An 18,299-nucleotide genomic window follows, 5' to 3' on the forward strand; every position below is an offset into this window, starting at 1 on the left:
GAATTCCGAGAACAATGTAAGAGTTCCGAAGCATTTTTAATCTTCAGCGGAATTCCAAGAACAACTTCAGAGGAAATCCTAGAATAATTTAAGAGTTCAGAAATATTTTTAAACTTCAGCGGAATTCTGAGAAAAATGGTAGAGTTCTGAAGCATTTTTAAACTTCAGCGGAATTCCGAGAACAATGGAAGGGTTCCGAAGCATTTTTAAACATCAGCGGAATTCCGAGAACAATGTAAGAGTTCTGAAGCACTTTTAAACTTCAGCGGAATTCCGAGAACAATGTAAGAGTTCTGAAGTATTTTTAAACTTCAGCGGAATTCCGAGAACAATGGAAGAGTTCCGAAGCATTTTTAAACATCAGCACAATTCCGAGAACAATGGAAGAGTTCCGAAGCATTTTAAAATGTCAGCGGATGTCCGAGAACAATGGAAGAGTTCCAAAGCATTTTTAAACGTCAGCAAAATTCCGAGAACAATGGAAAAGTTCCGAAGCATTTTTAAACGTCAGCGGAATTCTGAGACAAATGGAAGTGTTCCGAAGCATTTTTAAACATCAGCGGAATTCCTTGAGCAATGAAAGAGTTCCGAAGCATTTTTAAACTTCAGCGGAATTCCGGGAACAATGGAAGAGTACCGTAGCATTTTTAAACTTCAGCAGAATTCCGGGAACAATGTAAGAGTACCAAAGCATTTTTAAACTTCAGCAGAATTCCGAGAAAAATGGAAGAGATCGGAAGCATTTTTAAAGGTCAGCAGAATTCCGAGAACAATGGAAGAGTTCTGAAGCATTTTTAAACTTCAGCGGAATTCCGAGAACAATGTAAGAGTTCCGAAGCACTTTTAAACTTCAGCGGAATTCCGAGAACAATGGAAGAGTTCCAAAGCATTTTTAAACTTCAGCAGAAATCCTAGAACAATGGAAGAGTTCTGAAGCATTTTTAAACTTCAGCGGAATTCCGAGAACAATGGAAGAGTTCAGAAGCATTTTTAAACTTCAGCAGAATTCCGAGAACAATGGAAGAGATCGGAAGCATTTTTTAACGTCAACAGAATTCCGAGAACAATGGAAGAGTTCCGAAGCATTTTTAAACTTCAGCGGAAATCCTAGAACAATGGAAGAGTTCAGAAACATTTTTAAACTTCAGCGGAATTCTGAGAAAAATGGAACAGTTATGTAGCATTTTTAAACGTCAGCGGAATTACGAGAACAATGGAAGAGTTCCGAAGCATTTTTAAACTTCAGCAGGTTCCGGGAACAATGGAAGAGTTCCGAAGCATTTTTAAACTTCAGCAGAATTCCGGGAACAATGTAAGAGTACCGAAGCATTTTTAAACTTCAGCAGAATTCCGAGAAAAATGGAAGAGATCGGAAGCATTTTTAAAGGTCAGCAGAATTCCGAGAACAATGGAAGAGTTCTGAAGCATTTTTAAACTTCAGCGGAATTCCGAGAACAATGTAAGAGTTCCGAAGCATTTTTAAACTTCAGCAGAAATCCTAGAACAATGGAAGAGTTCTGAAGCATTTTTAAACTTCAGCGGAATTCCGAGAACAATGGAAGAGTTCAGAAGCATTTTTAAACTTCAGCAGAATTCCGAGAACAATGGAAGAGATCGGAAGCATTTTTTAACGTCAACAGAATTCCGAGAACAATGGAAGAGTTCCGAAGCATTTTTAAACTTCAGCAGAATTGCGAGAACAATAGAAGAGTTCCGAAGCATTTTTAAACTTCAGCAGAAATCCTAGAACAATGGAAGAGTTCCGAAGCATTTTTAAACGTCAGCGGAATTACGAGAACAATGGAAGAGTTCTGAAGCACTTTTAAACTTCAGCGGAATTCCGAGAACAATGTAAGAGTTCTGAAGCATTTTTAAACTTCAGCGGAATTCCGAGAACAATGGAAGAGTTCCGAAGCATTTTTAAACTTCATCGGAATTCCTATAACAATGGAAGAGTTCCGAAGCATTTTTAAACTTCAATGGAATTCCGAGAACAATGTAAGAGTTCCGAAGAATTCTTAAACATCACCGGAATTACGAGTACACTTGAAGAGTTCCGTAGCATTTTTAAACATCAGCGGAATTCCGAGAACAATCGAAAAGTACCGAAGCATTTTTAAACGTCAGCAGAATTCCGAGAACAATGGAAGATATCCGAAGCATTTTTAAATGTCAGCGGAATTCTGAGATAAATGGAAGAGTTCCGAAGCATTTTTAAACGTCACCGGAATTCCTTGAGCAATGGAAGAGTTCCGAAGTATCTTTAAACTTCAGCGGAATTCCGAGAACAATGGAAGAGTTCCAAAGCATTTTTAAACGTCAGTGGAATTCCGAGAACAATGGAAGAGTTCCGAATCATTTTTAAATGTCAGCGCAATTCCATAAACAATGGAAGAGTTCCGAAGAATTTTTAAACTTCAGCAGAATTCCAAGAACAATGGAAGAGTTCCGAAGCATTTTGAAATGTCAGCAGAATTCCTAGAAAAATGGAGGATATCAGAAGCATTTTTTAACGTCAACAGAATTCCGAGAACAATGGAAGAGTTCCAAAGCATTTTTAAACATCAGCTGAATTCCGAGAACAATGTAAGAGTTCCAAAGCATTTTTAATCTTCAGCGGAATTCCAAGAACAATGGAAGAGTACTGAAGCATTCTTAAACTTCAGAGGAAATCCTAGAATATTTTAAGAGTTCAGAAACATTTTTAAACTTCAGCGGAATTCTGAGAAAAATGGAAGAGTTATGTAGCATTTTTAAACGTCAGCGGAATTACGAGAACAATGGAAGAGTTCCGAAGAATTTTTAAACTTCAGCAGGTTCCGGGAACAATGGAAGAGTTCTGAAGCATTTTTAAACTTCAGCAGAATTGCGAGAACAATAGAAGAGTTCCGAAGCATTTTTAAACTTCAGCAGAAATTCTAGAACAATGGAAGAGTTCCGAAGCATTTTGAAATGTCAGCAGAATTCCGAGAACAAGGGAGGAGATCGGAAGCATTTTTTAACGTCAACAGAATTCCGAGAACAATGGAAGAGTTCCAAAGCATTTTTAAACATCAGCGGAATTCCGAGAACAATGTTAGAGTTCCGAAGCATTTTTAATCTTCAGCGGAATTCCAAGAACAATGGAAGAGTTCAGAAACATTTTTAAACTTCAGCGGAATTCTGAGAAAAATGGAACAGTTATGTAGCATTTTTAAACGTCAGCGGAATTACGAGAACAAAGGAAGAGTTCCGAAGCATTTTTAAACTTCAGCAGGTTCCGGGAACAATGGAAGAGTTCCGAAGCATTTTTAAACTTCAGCAGAATTCCGAGAACAATGGAAGAGATCGGAAGCATTTTTTAACGTCAACAGAATTCCGAGAACAATGGAAGAGTTCCGAAGCATTTTTAAACTTCAGCAGAATTGCGAGAACAACAGAAGAGTTCCAAAGCATTTTTAAACTTCAGCAGAAATCCTAGAACAATGGAAGAGTTCCGAAGCATTTTTAAACGTCAGCGGAATTACGAGAACAATGGAAGAGTTCTGAAGCACTTTTAAACTTCAGCGGAATTCCGAGAACAATGTAAGAGTTCTGAAGCATTTTTAAACTTCAGCGGAATTCTGAGAACAATGGAAGAGTTCCGAAGCATTTTTAAACTTCATCGGAATTCCTAGAACAATGGAAGAGTTCCGAAGCATTTTTAAACTTCAACGGAATTCCGACAACAATGTAAGAGTTCCGAAGAATTCTTAAACATCACCGGAATTACGAGTACACTTGAAGAGTTCCGTAGCATTTTTAAACATCAGCGGAATTCCGAGAACAATCGAAAAGTACCGAAGCATTTTTAAACGTCAGCAGAATTCCGAGAACAATGGAAGATATCCGAAGCATTTTTAAATGTCAGCGGAATTCTGAGATAAATGGAAGAGTTCCGAAGCATTTTTAAACGTCACCGGAATTCCTTGAGCAATGAAAGAGTTCCGAAGTATCTTTAAACTTCAGCGGAATTCCGAGAACAATGGAAGAGTTCCAAAGCATTTTTAAACGTCAGCAGGTTCCGAGAACAATGGAAGAGTTCTGAATCATTTTTCAATGTCAGCGGAATTACGAGAACAATGGAAGAGTTCCAAAGCATTTTTAAACGTCAGCGGAATTCCGAGAACAATGGAAGGGTTCCGACGCATTTTTAAACATCAGCGGAATTCAGAGAACAATGTAAGAGTTCTGAAGCACTTTTAAACTTCAGCGGAATTCCGAGAACAATGGAAGAGTTCCGAAGCATTTTTAAACTTCATCGGAATTCCTAGAACAATGGAAGAGTTCCGAAGCATTTTTAAACTTCAGCGGAATTTCGAGAACAATGTAAGAGTTCCGAAGAATTTTTAAACATCACCGGAATTACGAGTACACTCGAAGAGTTCCGAAGCATTTTTAAACATCAGCGGAATTCCGAGAACAATCTCAAAGTACTGAAGCATTTTTAAACATCAGCGGAATTCTGAGAACTATAGAAGAGTTCCGAAGCATTTTTAAATGTCAGCGGAAATCTGAGATAAATGGAAGAGTTCCGAAGCATTTTTAAACGGCACCGGAATTCCTTGAGCAATGAAAGAGTTCCGAAGCATCTTTAAACTTCAGCGGTATTCCGAGAACAATGGAAGAGTTCCGTAGCATTTTTAACTTCAGCAGAATTCCGGGAACAATGTAAGAGTTCCGAAGCATTTTAAAACTTCAGCAGAATTCCGAGAACATTGGAGGAGATCGGAAGCATTTTTAAATATCAGCAGTATTCCGAGAACAATGGAAGAGTTCCGAAAGCATTTTTAAACTTCAGCGGAATTCCGAGAACAATGGAAGAGTTCAGAAGCATTTTTAAACTTCAGCGGAATTCCGAGAACAATGGAAGAGTTCCAGAGCATTTTTAAACTTCAGCGGAATTCCAAGAACAATGGAAGAGTACTGAAGCATTTTTAAACTTCAGAGGAAATCCTAGAATAATTTAAGAGTTCAGAAACATTTTTAAACTTCAGCGGAATTCTGAGAAAAATGGAAGAGTTATGTAGCATTTTTAAACGTCAGCGGAATTACGAGAACAATGGAAGAGTTCCGAAGAATTTTTAAACTTCAGCAGGTTCCGGGAACAATGGAAGAGTTCTGAAGCATTTTTAAACTTCAGCAGAATTGCGAGAACAATAGAAGAGTTCCGAAGCATTTTTAAACTTCAGCAGAAATTCTAGAACAATGGAAGAGTTCCGAAGCATTTTGAAATGTCAGCAGAATTCCGAGAACAAGGGAGGAGATCGGAAGCATTTTTTAACGTCAACAGAATTCCGAGAACAATGGAAGAGTTCCAAAGCATTTTTAAACATCAGCGGAATTCCGAGAACAATGTAAGAGTTCCGAAGCATTTTTAATCTTCAGCGGAATTCCAAGAACAATGGAAGAGTTCCGAAGCATTTTTAAACTTCAGCGGAAATCCTAGAACAATGGAAGAGTTCAGAAACATTTTTAAACTTCAGCGGAATTCTGAGAAAAATGGAACAGTTATGTAGCATTTTTAAACGTCAGCGGAATTACGAGAACAATGGAAGAGTTCCGAAGCATTTTTAAACTTCAGCAGGTTCCGGGAACAATGGAAGAGTTCCGAAGCATTTTTAAACTTCAGCAGAATTCCGAGAACAATGGAAGAGATCGGAAGCATTTTTTAACGTCAACAGAATTCCGAGAACAATGGAAGAGTTCCGAAGCATTTTTAAACTTCAGCAGAATTGCGAGAACAATAGAAGAGTTCCGAAGCATTTTTAAACTTCAGCAGAAATCCTAGAACAATGGAAGAGTTCCGAAGCATTTTTAAACGTCACCGGAATTACGAGAACAATGGAAGAGTTCTGAAGCACTTTTAAACTTCAGCGGAATTCCGAGAACAATGTACGAGTTCTGAAGCATTTTTAAACTTCAGCGGAATTCTGAGAACAATGGAAGAGTTCCGAAGCATTTTTAAACTTCATCGGAATTCCTAGAACAATGGAAGAGTTCCGAAGCATTTTTAAACTTCAACGGAATTCCGACAACAATGTAAGAGTTCCGAAGAATTCTTAAACATCACCGGAATTACGAGTACACTTGAAGAGTTCCGTAGCATTTTTAAACATCAGCGGAATTCCGAGAACAATCGAAAAGTACCGAAGCATTTTTAAACGTCAGCAGAATTCCGAGAACAATGGAAGATATCCGAAGCATTTTTAAATGTCAGCGGAATTCTGAGATAAATGGAAGAGTTCCGAAGCATTTTTAAACGTCACCGGAATTCCTTGAGCAATGAAAGAGTTCCGAAGTATCTTTAAACTTCAGCGGAATTCCGAGAACAATGGAAGAGTTCCAAAGCATTTTTAAACGTCAGTGGAATTCCGAGAAAAATGGAAGAGTTCCGAAGCATTTTTAAACTTCAGCAGGTTCCCGGAACAATGGAAGAGTTCTGAAGCATTTTTAAACTTCAGCAGAATTCCGAGAACAATGGAAGAGATCGGAAGCATTTTTTAACGTCAACAGAATTCCGAGAACAATGGAAGAGTTCCGAAGCATTTTTAAACTTCAGCAGAATTGCGAGAACAATAGAAGAGTTCCGAAGCATTTTTAAACTTCAGCAGAAATCCTAGAACAATGGAAGAGTTCTGAAGCATTTTTAAATGTCAGCGGAATTACGAGTACAATGGAAGAGTTCCGAAGCATTTTTAAACGTCAGCGGAATTCCGAGAACAATGGAAGGGTTCCGACGCATTTTTAAACATCAGCGGAATTCAGAGAACAATGTAAGAGTTCTGAAGCACTTTTAAACTTCAGCGGAATTCCGAGAACAATGGAAGAGTTCCAAAGCATTTTTAAACTTCATCGGAATTCCTAGAACAATGGAAGAGTTCCGAAGCATTTTTAAACTTCAGCGGAATTTCGAGAACAATGTAAGAGTTCCGAAGAATTTTTAAACATCACCGGAATTACGAGTACACTCGAAGAGTTCCGAAGCATTTTTAAACATCAGCGGAATTCCGAGAACAATCTCAAAGTACTGAAGCATTTTTAAACATCAGCGGAATTCTGAGAACTATAGAAGAGTTCCGAAGCATTTTTAAATGTCAGCGGAATTCTGAGATAAATGGAAGAGTTCCGAAGCATTTTTAAACGGCACCGGAATTCCTTGAGCAATGAAAGAGTTCCGAAGCATCTTTAAACTTCAGCGGTATTCCGAGAACAATGGAAGAGTTCCGTAGCATTTTTAACTTCAGCAGAATTCCGGGAACAATGTAAGAGTTCCGAAGCATTTTAAAACTTCAGCAGAATTCCGAGAACATTGGAGGAGATCGGAAGCATTTTTAAATATCAGCAGTATTCCGAGAACAATGGAAGAGTTCCGAAAGCATTTTTAAACTTCAGCGGAATTCCGAGAACAATGGAAGAGTTCAGAAGCATTTTTAAACTTCAGCGGAATTCCGAGAACAATGGAAGAGTTCCAGAGCATTTTTAAACTTCAGCGGAAATCCTAGAACAATGGAAGAGTTCTGAAGCATTTTTAAACTTCAGCAGAATTCCGAGAACAATGGAAGAGTTCCGAAGCATTTTTAATCTTCAGCGGAATTCCAAGAACAATGGAAGAGTACTGAAGCATTTTTAAACTTCAGAGGAAATCCTAGAATAATTTAAGAGTTCAGAAACATTTTTAAACTTCAGCGGAATTCTGAGAAAAATTGAAGAGTTATGTAGCATTTTTAAACGTCAGCGGAATTACGAGAACAATGGAAGAGTTCCGAAGAATTTTTAAACTTCAGCAGGTTCCGGGAACAATGGAAGAGTTCTGAAGCATTTTTAAACTTCAGCAGAATTGCGAGAACAATAGAAGAGTTCCGAAGCATTTTTAAACTTCAGCAGAAATTCTAGAACAATGGAAGAGTTCCGAAGCATTTTGAAATGTCAGCAGAATTCCGAGAACAAGGGAGGAGATCGGAAGCATTTTTTAACGTCAACAGAATTCCGAGAACAATGGAAGAGTTCCAAAGCATTTTTAAACATCAGCGGAATTCCGAGAACAATGTAAGAGTTCCGAAGCATTTTTAATCTTCAGCGGAATTCCAAGAACAATGGAAGAGTTCCGAAGCATTTTTAAACTTCAGCGGAAATCCTAGAACAATGGAAGAGTTCAGAAACATTTTTAAACTTCAGCGGAATTCTGAGAAAAATGGAACAGTTATGTAGCATTTTTAAACGTCAGCGGAATTACGAGAACAATGGAAGAGTTCCGAAGCATTTTTAAACTTCAGCAGGTTCCAGGAACAATGGAAGAGTTCCGAAGCATTTTTAAACTTCAGCAGAATTCCGAGAACAATGGAAGAGATCGGAAGCACTTTTTAACGTCAACAGAATTCCGAGAACAATGGAAGAGTTCCGAAGCATTTTTAAACTTCAGCAGAATTGCGAGAACAATAGAAGAGTTCCGAAGCATTTTTAAACTTCAGCAGAAATCCTAGAACAATGGAAGAGTTCCGAAGAATTTTTAAACGTCAGCGGAATTACGAGAACAATGGAAGAGTTCTGAAGCACTTTTAAACTTCAGCGGAATTCCGAGAACAATGTACGAGTTCTGAAGCATTTTTAAACTTCAGCGGAATTCTGAGAACAATGGAAGAGTTCCGAAGCATTTTTAAACTTCATCGGAATTCCTAGAACAATGGAAGAGTTCCGAAGCATTTTTAAACTTCAACGGAATTCCGACAACAATGTAAGAGTTCCGAAGAATTCTTAAACATCACCGGAATTACGAGTACACTTGAAGAGTTCCGTAGCATTTTTAAACATCAGCGGAATTCCGAGAACAATCGAAAAGTACCGAAGCATTTTTAAACGTCAGCAGAATTCCGAGAACAATGGAAGATATCCGAAGCATTTTTAAATGTCAGCGGAATTCTGAGATAAATGGAAGAGTTCCGAAGAATTTTTAAACGTCACCGGAATTCCTTGAGCAATGAAAGAGTTCCGAAGTATCTTTAAACTTCAGCGGAATTCCGAGAACAATGGAAGAGTTCCAAAGCATTTTTAAACGTCAGTGGAATTCCGAGAAAAATGGAAGAGTTCCGAAGCATTTTTAAACTTCAGCAGGTTCCGGGAACAATGGAAGAGTTCTGAAGCATTTTTAAACTTCAGCAGAATTCCGAGAACAATGGAAGAGATCGGAAGCATTTTTTAACGTCAACAGAATTCCGAGAACAATGGAAGAGTTCCGAAGCATTTTTAAACTTCAGCAGAATTGCGAGAACAATAGAAGAGTTCTGAAGCATTTTTAAACTTCAGCAGAAATCCTAGAACAATGGAAGAGTTCCGAAGCATTTTTAAACTTCAGCGGAATTTCGAGAACAATGTAAGAGTTCCGAAGAATTTTTAAACATCACCGGAATTACGAGTACACTCGAAGAGTTCCGAAGCATTTTTAAACATCAGCGGAATTCCGAGAACAATCTCAAAGTACTGAAGCATTTTTAAACATCAGCGGAATTCTGAGAACTATAGAAGAGTTCCGAAGCATTTTTAAATGTCAGCGGAATTCTGAGATAAATGGAAGAGTTCCGAAGCATTTTTAAACGGCACCGGAATTCCTTGAGCAATGAAAGAGTTCCGAAGCATCTTTAAACTTCAGCGGTATTCCGAGAACAATGGAAGAGTTCCGTAGCATTTTTAACTTCAGCAGAATTCCGGGAACAATGTAAGAGTTCCGAAGCATTTTAAAACTTCAGCAGAATTCCGAGAACATTGGAGGAGATCGGAAGCATTTTTAAATATCAGCAGTATTCCGAGAACAATGGAAGAGTTCCGAAAGCATTTTTAAACTTCAGCGGAATTCCGAGAACAATGGAAGAGTTCAGAAGCATTTTTAAACTTCAGCGGAATTCCGAGAACAATGGAAGAGTTCCGAAGCATTTTTAATCTTCAGCGGAATTCCAAGAACAATGGAAGAGTACTGAAGCATTTTTAAACTTCAGAGGAAATCCTAGAATAATTTAAGAGTTCAGAAACATTTTTAAACTTCAGCGGAATTCTGAGAAAAATGGAAGAGTTATGTAGCATTTTTAAACGTCAGCGGAATTACGAGAACAATGGAAGAGTTCCGAAGAATTTTTAAACTTCAGCAGGTTCCGGGAACAATGGAAGAGTTCTGAAGCATTTTTAAACTTCAGCAGAATTGCGAGAACAATAGAAGAGTTCCGAAGCATTTTTAAACTTCAGCAGAAATTCTAGAACAATGGAAGAGTTCCGAAGCATTTTGAAATGTCAGCAGAATTCCGAGAACAAGGGAGGAGATCGGAAGCATTTTTTAACGTCAACAGAATTCCGAGAACAATGGAAGAGTTCCAAAGCATTTTTAAACATCAGCGGAATTCCGAGAACAATGTAAGAGTTCCGAAGCATTTTTAATCTTCAGCGGAATTCCAAGAACAATGGAAGAGTTCCGAAGCATTTTTAAACTTCAGCGGAAATCCTAGAACAATGGAAGAGTTCAGAAACATTTTTAAACTTCAGCGGAATTCTGAGAAAAATGGAACAGTTATGTAGCATTTTTAAACGTCAGCGGAATTACGAGAACAATGGAAGAGTTCCGAAGCATTTTTAAACTTCAGCAGGTTCCGGGAACAATGGAAGAGTTCCGAAGCATTTTTAAACTTCAGCAGAATTCCGAGAACAATGGAAGAGTTCCGAAGCATTTTTAAACTTCAGCGGAAATCCTAGAACAATGGAAGAGTTCAGAAACATTTTTAAACTTCAGCGGAATTCTGAGAAAAATGGAACAGTTATGTAGCATTTTTAAACGTCAGCGGAATTACGAGAACAATGGAAGAGTTCCGAAGCATTTTTAAACTTCAGCAGGTTCTGGGAACAATGGAAGAGTTCCGAAGCATTTTTAAACTTCAGCAGAATTCCGAGAACAATGGAAGAGTTCCGAAGCATTTTTAAACTTCAGCGGAAATCCTAGAACAATGGAAGAGTTCAGAAACATTTTTAAACTTCAGCGGAATTCTGAGAAAAATGGAACACTTATGTAGCATTTTTAAACGTCAGCGGAATTACGAGAACAATGGAAGAGTTCCGAAGCATTTTTAAACTTCAGCAGGTTCCGGGAACAATGGAAGAGTTCCGAAGCATTTTTAAACTTCAGCGGAATTCCGAGAACAATGGAAGAGTTCCAGAGCATTTTTAAACTTCAGCGGAAATCCTAGAACAATGGAAGAGTTCTGAAGCATTTTTAAACTTCAGCAGAATTCCGAGAACAATGTAAGAGTTCCGAAGCATTTTTAATCTTCAGCGGAATTCCAAGAACAATGGAAGAGTACTGAAGCATTTTTAAACTTCAGAGGAAATCCTAGAATAATTTAAGAGTTCAGAAACATTTTTAAACTTCAGCGGAATTCTGAGATAAATGGAAGAGTTCCGAAGAATTTTTAAACGTCACCGGAATTCCTTGAGCAATGAAAGAGTTCCGAAGTATCTTTAAACTTCAGCGGAATTCCGAGAACAATGGAAGAGTTCCAAAGCATTTTTAAACGTCAGTGGAATTCCGAGAAAAATGGAAGAGTTCCGAAGCATTTTTAAACTTCAGCAGGTTCCGGGAACAATGGAAGAGTTCTGAAGCATTTTTAAACTTCAGCAGAATTCCGAGAACAATGGAAGAGATCGGAAGCATTTTTTAACGTCAACAGAATTCCGAGAACAATGGAAGAGTTCCGAAGCATTTTTAAACTTCAGCAGAATTGCGAGAACAATAGAAGAGTTCTGAAGCATTTTTAAACTTCAGCAGAAATCCTAGAACAATGGAAGAGTTCCGAAGCATTTTTAAACTTCAGCGGAATTTCGAGAACAATGTAAGAGTTCCGAAGAATTTTTAAACATCACCGGAATTACGAGTACACTCGAAGAGTTCCGAAGCATTTTGAAATGTCAGCAGAATTCCGAGAACAAGGGAGGAGATCGGAAGCATTTTTTAACGTCAACAGAATTCCGAGAACAATGGAAGAGTTCCAAAGCATTTTTAAACATCAGCGGAATTCCGAGAACAATGTAAGAGTTCCGAAGCATTTTTAATCTTCAGCGGAATTCCAAGAACAATGGAAGAGTTCCGAAGCATTTTTAAACTTCAGCGGAAATCCTAGAACAATGGAAGAGTTCAGAAACATTTTTAAACTTCAGCGGAATTCTGAGAAAAATGGAACAGTTATGTAGCATTTTTAAACGTCAGCGGAATTACGAGAACAATGGAAGAGTTCCGAAGCATTTTTAAACTTCAGCAGGTTCCGGGAACAATGGAAGAGTTCCGAAGCATTTTTAAACTTCAGCAGAATTCCGAGAACAATGGAAGAGATCGGAAGCATTTTTTAACGTCAACAGAATTCCGAGAACAATGGAAGAGTTCCGAAGCATTTTTAAACTTCAGCGGAAATCCTAGAACAATGGAAGAGTTCAGAAACATTTTTAAACTTCAGCGGAATTCTGAGAAAAATGGAACACTTATGTAGCATTTTTAAACGTCAGAGGAATTACGAGAACAATGGAAGAGTTCCGAAGCATTTTTAAACTTCAGCAGGTTCCGGGAACAATGGAAGAGTTCCGAAGCATTTTTAAACTTCAGCGGAATTCCGAGAACAATGGAAGAGTTCCAGAGCATTTTTAAACTTCAGCGGAAATCCTAGAACAATGGAAGAGTTCTGAAGCATTTTTAAACTTCAGCAGAATTCCGAGAACGATGGAAGAGTTCCGAAGCATTTTTAATCTTCAGCGGAATTCCAAGAACAATGGAAGAGTACTGAAGCATTTTTAAACTTCAGAGGAAATCCTAGAATAATTTAAGAGTTCAGAAACATTTTTAAACTTCAGCGGAATTCTGAGATAAATGGAAGAGTTCCGAAGAATTTTTAAACGTCACCGGAATTCCTTGAGCAATGAAAGAGTTCCGAAGTATCTTTAAACTTCAGCGGAATTCCGAGAACAATGGAAGAGTTCCAAAGCATTTTTAAACGTCAGTGGAATTCCGAGAAAAATGGAAGAGTTCCGAAGCATTTTTAAACTTCAGCAGGTTCCGGGAACAATGGAAGAGTTCTGAAGCATTTTTAAACTTCAGCAGAATTCCGAGAACAATGGAAGAGATCGGAAGCATTTTTTAACGTCAACAGAATTCCGAGAACAATGGAAGAGTTCCGAAGCATTTTTAAACTTCAGCAGAATTGCGAGAACAATAGAAGAGTTCTGAAGCATTTTTAAACTTCAGCAGAAATCCTAGAACAATGGAAGAGTTCCGAAGCATTTTTAAACTTCAGCGGAATTTCGAGAACAATGTAAGAGTTCCGAAGAATTTTTAAACATCACCGGAATTACGAGTACACTCGAAGAGTTCCGAAGCATTTTTAAACGTCAGTGGAATTCCGAGAAAAATGGAAGAGTTCCGAAGCATTTTTAAACTTCAGCAGGTTCCCGGAACAATGGAAGAGTTCTGAAGCATTTTTAAACTTCAGCAGAATTCCGAGAACAATGGAAGAGATCGGAAGCATTTTTTAACGTCAACAGAATTCCGAGAACAATGGAAGAGTTCCGAAGCATTTTTAAACTTCAGCAGAATTGCGAGAACAATAGAAGAGTTCCGAAGCATTTTTAAACTTCAGCAGAAATCCTAGAACAATGGAAGAGTTCTGAAGCATTTTTAAATGTCAGCGGAATTACGAGTACAATGGAAGAGTTCCGAAGCATTTTTAAACGTCAGCGGAATTCCGAGAACAATGGAAGGGTTCCGACGCATTTTTAAACATCAGCGGAATTCAGAGAACAATGTAAGAGTTCTGAAGCACTTTTAAACTTCAGCGGAATTCCGAGAACAATGGAAGAGTTCCAAAGCATTTTTAAACTTCATCGGAATTCCTAGAACAATGGAAGAGTTCCGAAGCATTTTTAAACTTCAGCGGAATTTCGAGAACAATGTAAGAGTTCCGAAGAATTTTTAAACATCACCGGAATTACGAGTACACTCGAAGAGTTCCGAAGCATTTTTAAACATCAGCGGAATTCCGAGAACAATCTCAAAGTACTGAAGCATTTTTAAACATCAGCGGAATTCTGAGAACTATAGAAGAGTTCCGAAGCATTTTTAAATGTCAGCGGAATTCTGAGATAAATGGAAGAGTTCCGAAGCATTTTTAAACGGCACCGGAATTCCTTGAGCAATGAAAGAGTTCCGAAGCATCTTTAAACTTCAGCGGTATTCCGAGAACAATGGAAGAGTTCCGTAGCATTTTTAACTTCAGCAGAATTCCGGGAACAATGTAAGAGTTCCGAAGCATTTTAAAACTTCAGCAGAATTCCGAGAACATTGGAGGAGATCGGAAGCATTTTTAAATATCAGCAGTATTCCGAGAACAATGGAAGAGTTCCGAAAGCATTTTTAAACTTCAGCGGAATTCCGAGAACAATGGAAGAGTTCAGAAGCATTTTTAAACTTCAGCGGAATTCCGAGAACAATGGAAGAGTTCCAGAGCATTTTTAAACTTCAGCGGAAATCCTAGAACAATGGAAGAGTTCTGAAGCATTTTTAAACTTCAGCAGAATTCCGAGAACAATGGAAGAGTTCCGAAGCATTTTTAATCTTCAGCGGAATTCCAAGAACAATGGAAGAGTACTGAAGCATTTTTAAACTTCAGAGGAAATCCTAGAATAATTTAAGAGTTCAGAAACATTTTTAAACTTCAGCGGAATTCTGAGAAAAATTGAAGAGTTATGTAGCATTTTTAAACGTCAGCGGAATTACGAGAACAATGGAAGAGTTCCGAAGAATTTTTAAACTTCAGCAGGTTCCGGGAACAATGGAAGAGTTCTGAAGCATTTTTAAACTTCAGCAGAATTGCGAGAACAATAGAAGAGTTCCGAAGCATTTTTAAACTTCAGCAGAAATTCTAGAACAATGGAAGAGTTCCGAAGCATTTTGAAATGTCAGCAGAATTCCGAGAACAAGGGAGGAGATCGGAAGCATTTTTTAACGTCAACAGAATTCCGAGAACAATGGAAGAGTTCCAAAGCATTTTTAAACATCAGCGGAATTCCGAGAACAATGTAAGAGTTCCGAAGCATTTTTAATCTTCAGCGGAATTCCAAGAACAATGGAAGAGTTCCGAAGCATTTTTAAACTTCAGCGGAAATCCTAGAACAATGGAAGAGTTCAGAAACATTTTTAAACTTCAGCGGAATTCTGAGAAAAATGGAACAGTTATGTAGCATTTTTAAACGTCAGCGGAATTACGAGAACAATGGAAGAGTTCCGAAGCATTTTTAAACTTCAGCAGGTTCCAGGAACAATGGAAGAGTTCCGAAGCATTTTTAAACTTCAGCAGAATTCCGAGAACAATGGAAGAGATCGGAAGCACTTTTTAACGTCAACAGAATTCCGAGAACAATGGAAGAGTTCCGAAGCATTTTTAAACTTCAGCAGAATTGCGAGAACAATAGAAGAGTTCCGAAGCATTTTTAAACTTCAGCAGAAATCCTAGAACAATGGAAGAGTTCCGAAGAATTTTTAAACGTCAGCGGAATTACGAGAACAATGGAAGAGTTCTGAAGCACTTTTAAACTTCAGCGGAATTCCGAGAACAATGTACGAGTTCTGAAGCATTTTTAAACTTCAGCGGAATTCTGAGAACAATGGAAGAGTTCCGAAGCATTTTTAAACTTCATCGGAATTCCTAGAACAATGGAAGAGTTCCGAAGCATTTTTAAACTTCAACGGAATTCCGACAACAATGTAAGAGTTCCGAAGAATTCTTAAACATCACCGGAATTACGAGTACACTTGAAGAGTTCCGTAGCATTTTTAAACATCAGCGGAATTCCGAGAACAATCGAAAAGTACCGAAGCATTTTTAAACGTCAGCAGAATTCCGAGAACAATGGAAGATATCCGAAGCATTTTTAAATGTCAGCGGAATTCTGAGATAAATGGAAGAGTTCCGAAGAATTTTTAAACGTCACCGGAATTCCTTGAGCAATGAAAGAGTTCCGAAGTATCTTTAAACTTCAGCGGAATTCCGAGAACAATGGAAGAGTTCCAAAGCATTTTTAAACGTCAGTGGAATTCCGAGAAAAATGGAAGAGTTCCGAAGCATTTTTAAACTTCAGCAGGTTCCGGGAACAATGGAAGAGTTCTGAAGCATTTTTAAACTTCAGCAGAATTCCGAGAACAATGGAAGAGATCGGAAGCATTTTTTAACGTCAACAGAATTCCGAGAACAATGGAAGAGTTCCGAAGCATTTTTAAACTTCAGCAGAATTGCGAGAACAATAGAAGAGTTCTGAAGCATTTTTAAACTTCAGCAGAAATCCTAGAACAATGGAAGAGTTCCGAAGCATTTTTAAACTTCAGCGGAATTTCGAGAACAATGTAAGAGTTCCGAAGAATTTTTAAACATCACCGGAATTACGAGTACACTCGAAGAGTTCCGAAGCATTTTTAAACATCAGCGGAATTCCGAGAACAATCTCAAAGTACTGAAGCATTTTTAAACATCAGCGGAATTCTGAGAACTATAGAAGAGTTCCGAAGCATTTTTAAATGTCAGCGGAATTCTGAGATAAATGGAAGAGTTCCGAAGCATTTTTAAACGGCACCGGAATTCCTTGAGCAATGAAAGAGTTCCGAAGCATCTTTAAACTTCAGCGGTATTCCGAGAACAATGGAAGAGTTCCGTAGCATTTTTAACTTCAGCAGAATTCCGGGAACAATGTAAGAGTTCCGAAGCATTTTAAAACTTCAGCAGAATTCCGAGAACATTGGAGGAGATCGGAAGCATTTTTAAATATCAGCAGTATTCCGAGAACAATGGAAGAGTTCCGAAAGCATTTTTAAACTTCAGCGGAATTCCGAGAACAATGGAAGAGTTCAGAAGCATTTTTAAACTTCAGCGGAATTCCGAGAACAATGGAAGAGTTCCGAAGCATTTTTAATCTTCAGCGGAATTCCAAGAACAATGGAAGAGTACTGAAGCATTTTTAAACTTCAGAGGAAATCCTAGAATAATTTAAGAGTTCAGAAACATTTTTAAACTTCAGCGGAATTCTGAGAAAAATGGAAGAGTTATGTAGCATTTTTAAACGTCAGCGGAATTACGAGAACAATGGAAGAGTTCCGAAGAATTTTTAAACTTCAGCAGGTTCCGGGAACAATGGAAGAGTTCTGAAGCATTTTTAAACTTCAGCAGAATTGCGAGAACAATAGAAGAGTTCCGAAGCATTTTTAAACTTCAGCAGAAATTCTAGAACAATGGAAGAGTTCCGAAGCATTTTGAAATGTCAGCAGAATTCCGAGAACAAGGGAGGAGATCGGAAGCATTTTTTAACGTCAACAGAATTCCGAGAACAATGGAAGAGTTCCAAAGCATTTTTAAACATCAGCGGAATTCCGAGAACAATGTAAGAGTTCCGAAGCATTTTTAATCTTCAGCGGAATTCCAAGAACAATGGAAGAGTTCCGAAGCATTTTTAAACTTCAGCGGAAATCCTAGAACAATGGAAGAGTTCAGAAACATTTTTAAACTTCAGCGGAATTCTGAGAAAAATGGAACAGTTATGTAGCATTTTTAAACGTCAGCGGAATTACGAGAACAATGGAAGAGTTCCGAAGCATTTTTAAACTTCAGCAGGTTCCGGGAACAATGGAAGAGTTCCGAAGCATTTTTAAACTTCAGCAGAATTCCGAGAACAATGGAAGAGTTCCGAAGCATTTTTAAACTTCAGCGGAAATCCTAGAACAATGGAAGAGTTCAGAAACATTTTTAAACTTCAGCGGAATTCTGAGAAAAATGGAACACTTATGTAGCATTTTTAAACGTCAGCGGAATTACGAGAACAATGGAAGAGTTCCGAAGCATTTTTAAACTTCAGCAGGTTCCGGGAACAATGGAAGAGTTCCGAAGCATTTTTAAACTTCAGCGGAATTCCGAGAACAATGGAAGAGTTCCAGAGCATTTTTAAACTTCAGCGGAAATCCTAGAACAATGGAAGAGTTCTGAAGCATTTTTAAACTTCAGCAGAATTCCGAGAACAATGTAAGAGTTCCGAAGCATTTTTAATCTTCAGCGGAATTCCAAGAACAATGGAAGAGTACTGAAGCATTTTTAAACTTCAGAGGAAATCCTAGAATAATTTAAGAGTTCAGAAACATTTTTAAACTTCAGCGGAATTCTGAGATAAATGGAAGAGTTCCGAAGAATTTTTAAACGTCACCGGAATTCCTTGAGCAATGAAAGAGT

The sequence above is a fragment of the Phyllobates terribilis genome, unplaced genomic scaffold (assembly GCF_046119375.1).
Source record: "Phyllobates terribilis strain yellow unplaced genomic scaffold, ASM4611937v1 Scaffold_5__5_contigs__length_657084704, whole genome shotgun sequence".
NCBI classification, from domain to species: domain Eukaryota; kingdom Metazoa; phylum Chordata; class Amphibia; order Anura; family Dendrobatidae; genus Phyllobates; species Phyllobates terribilis.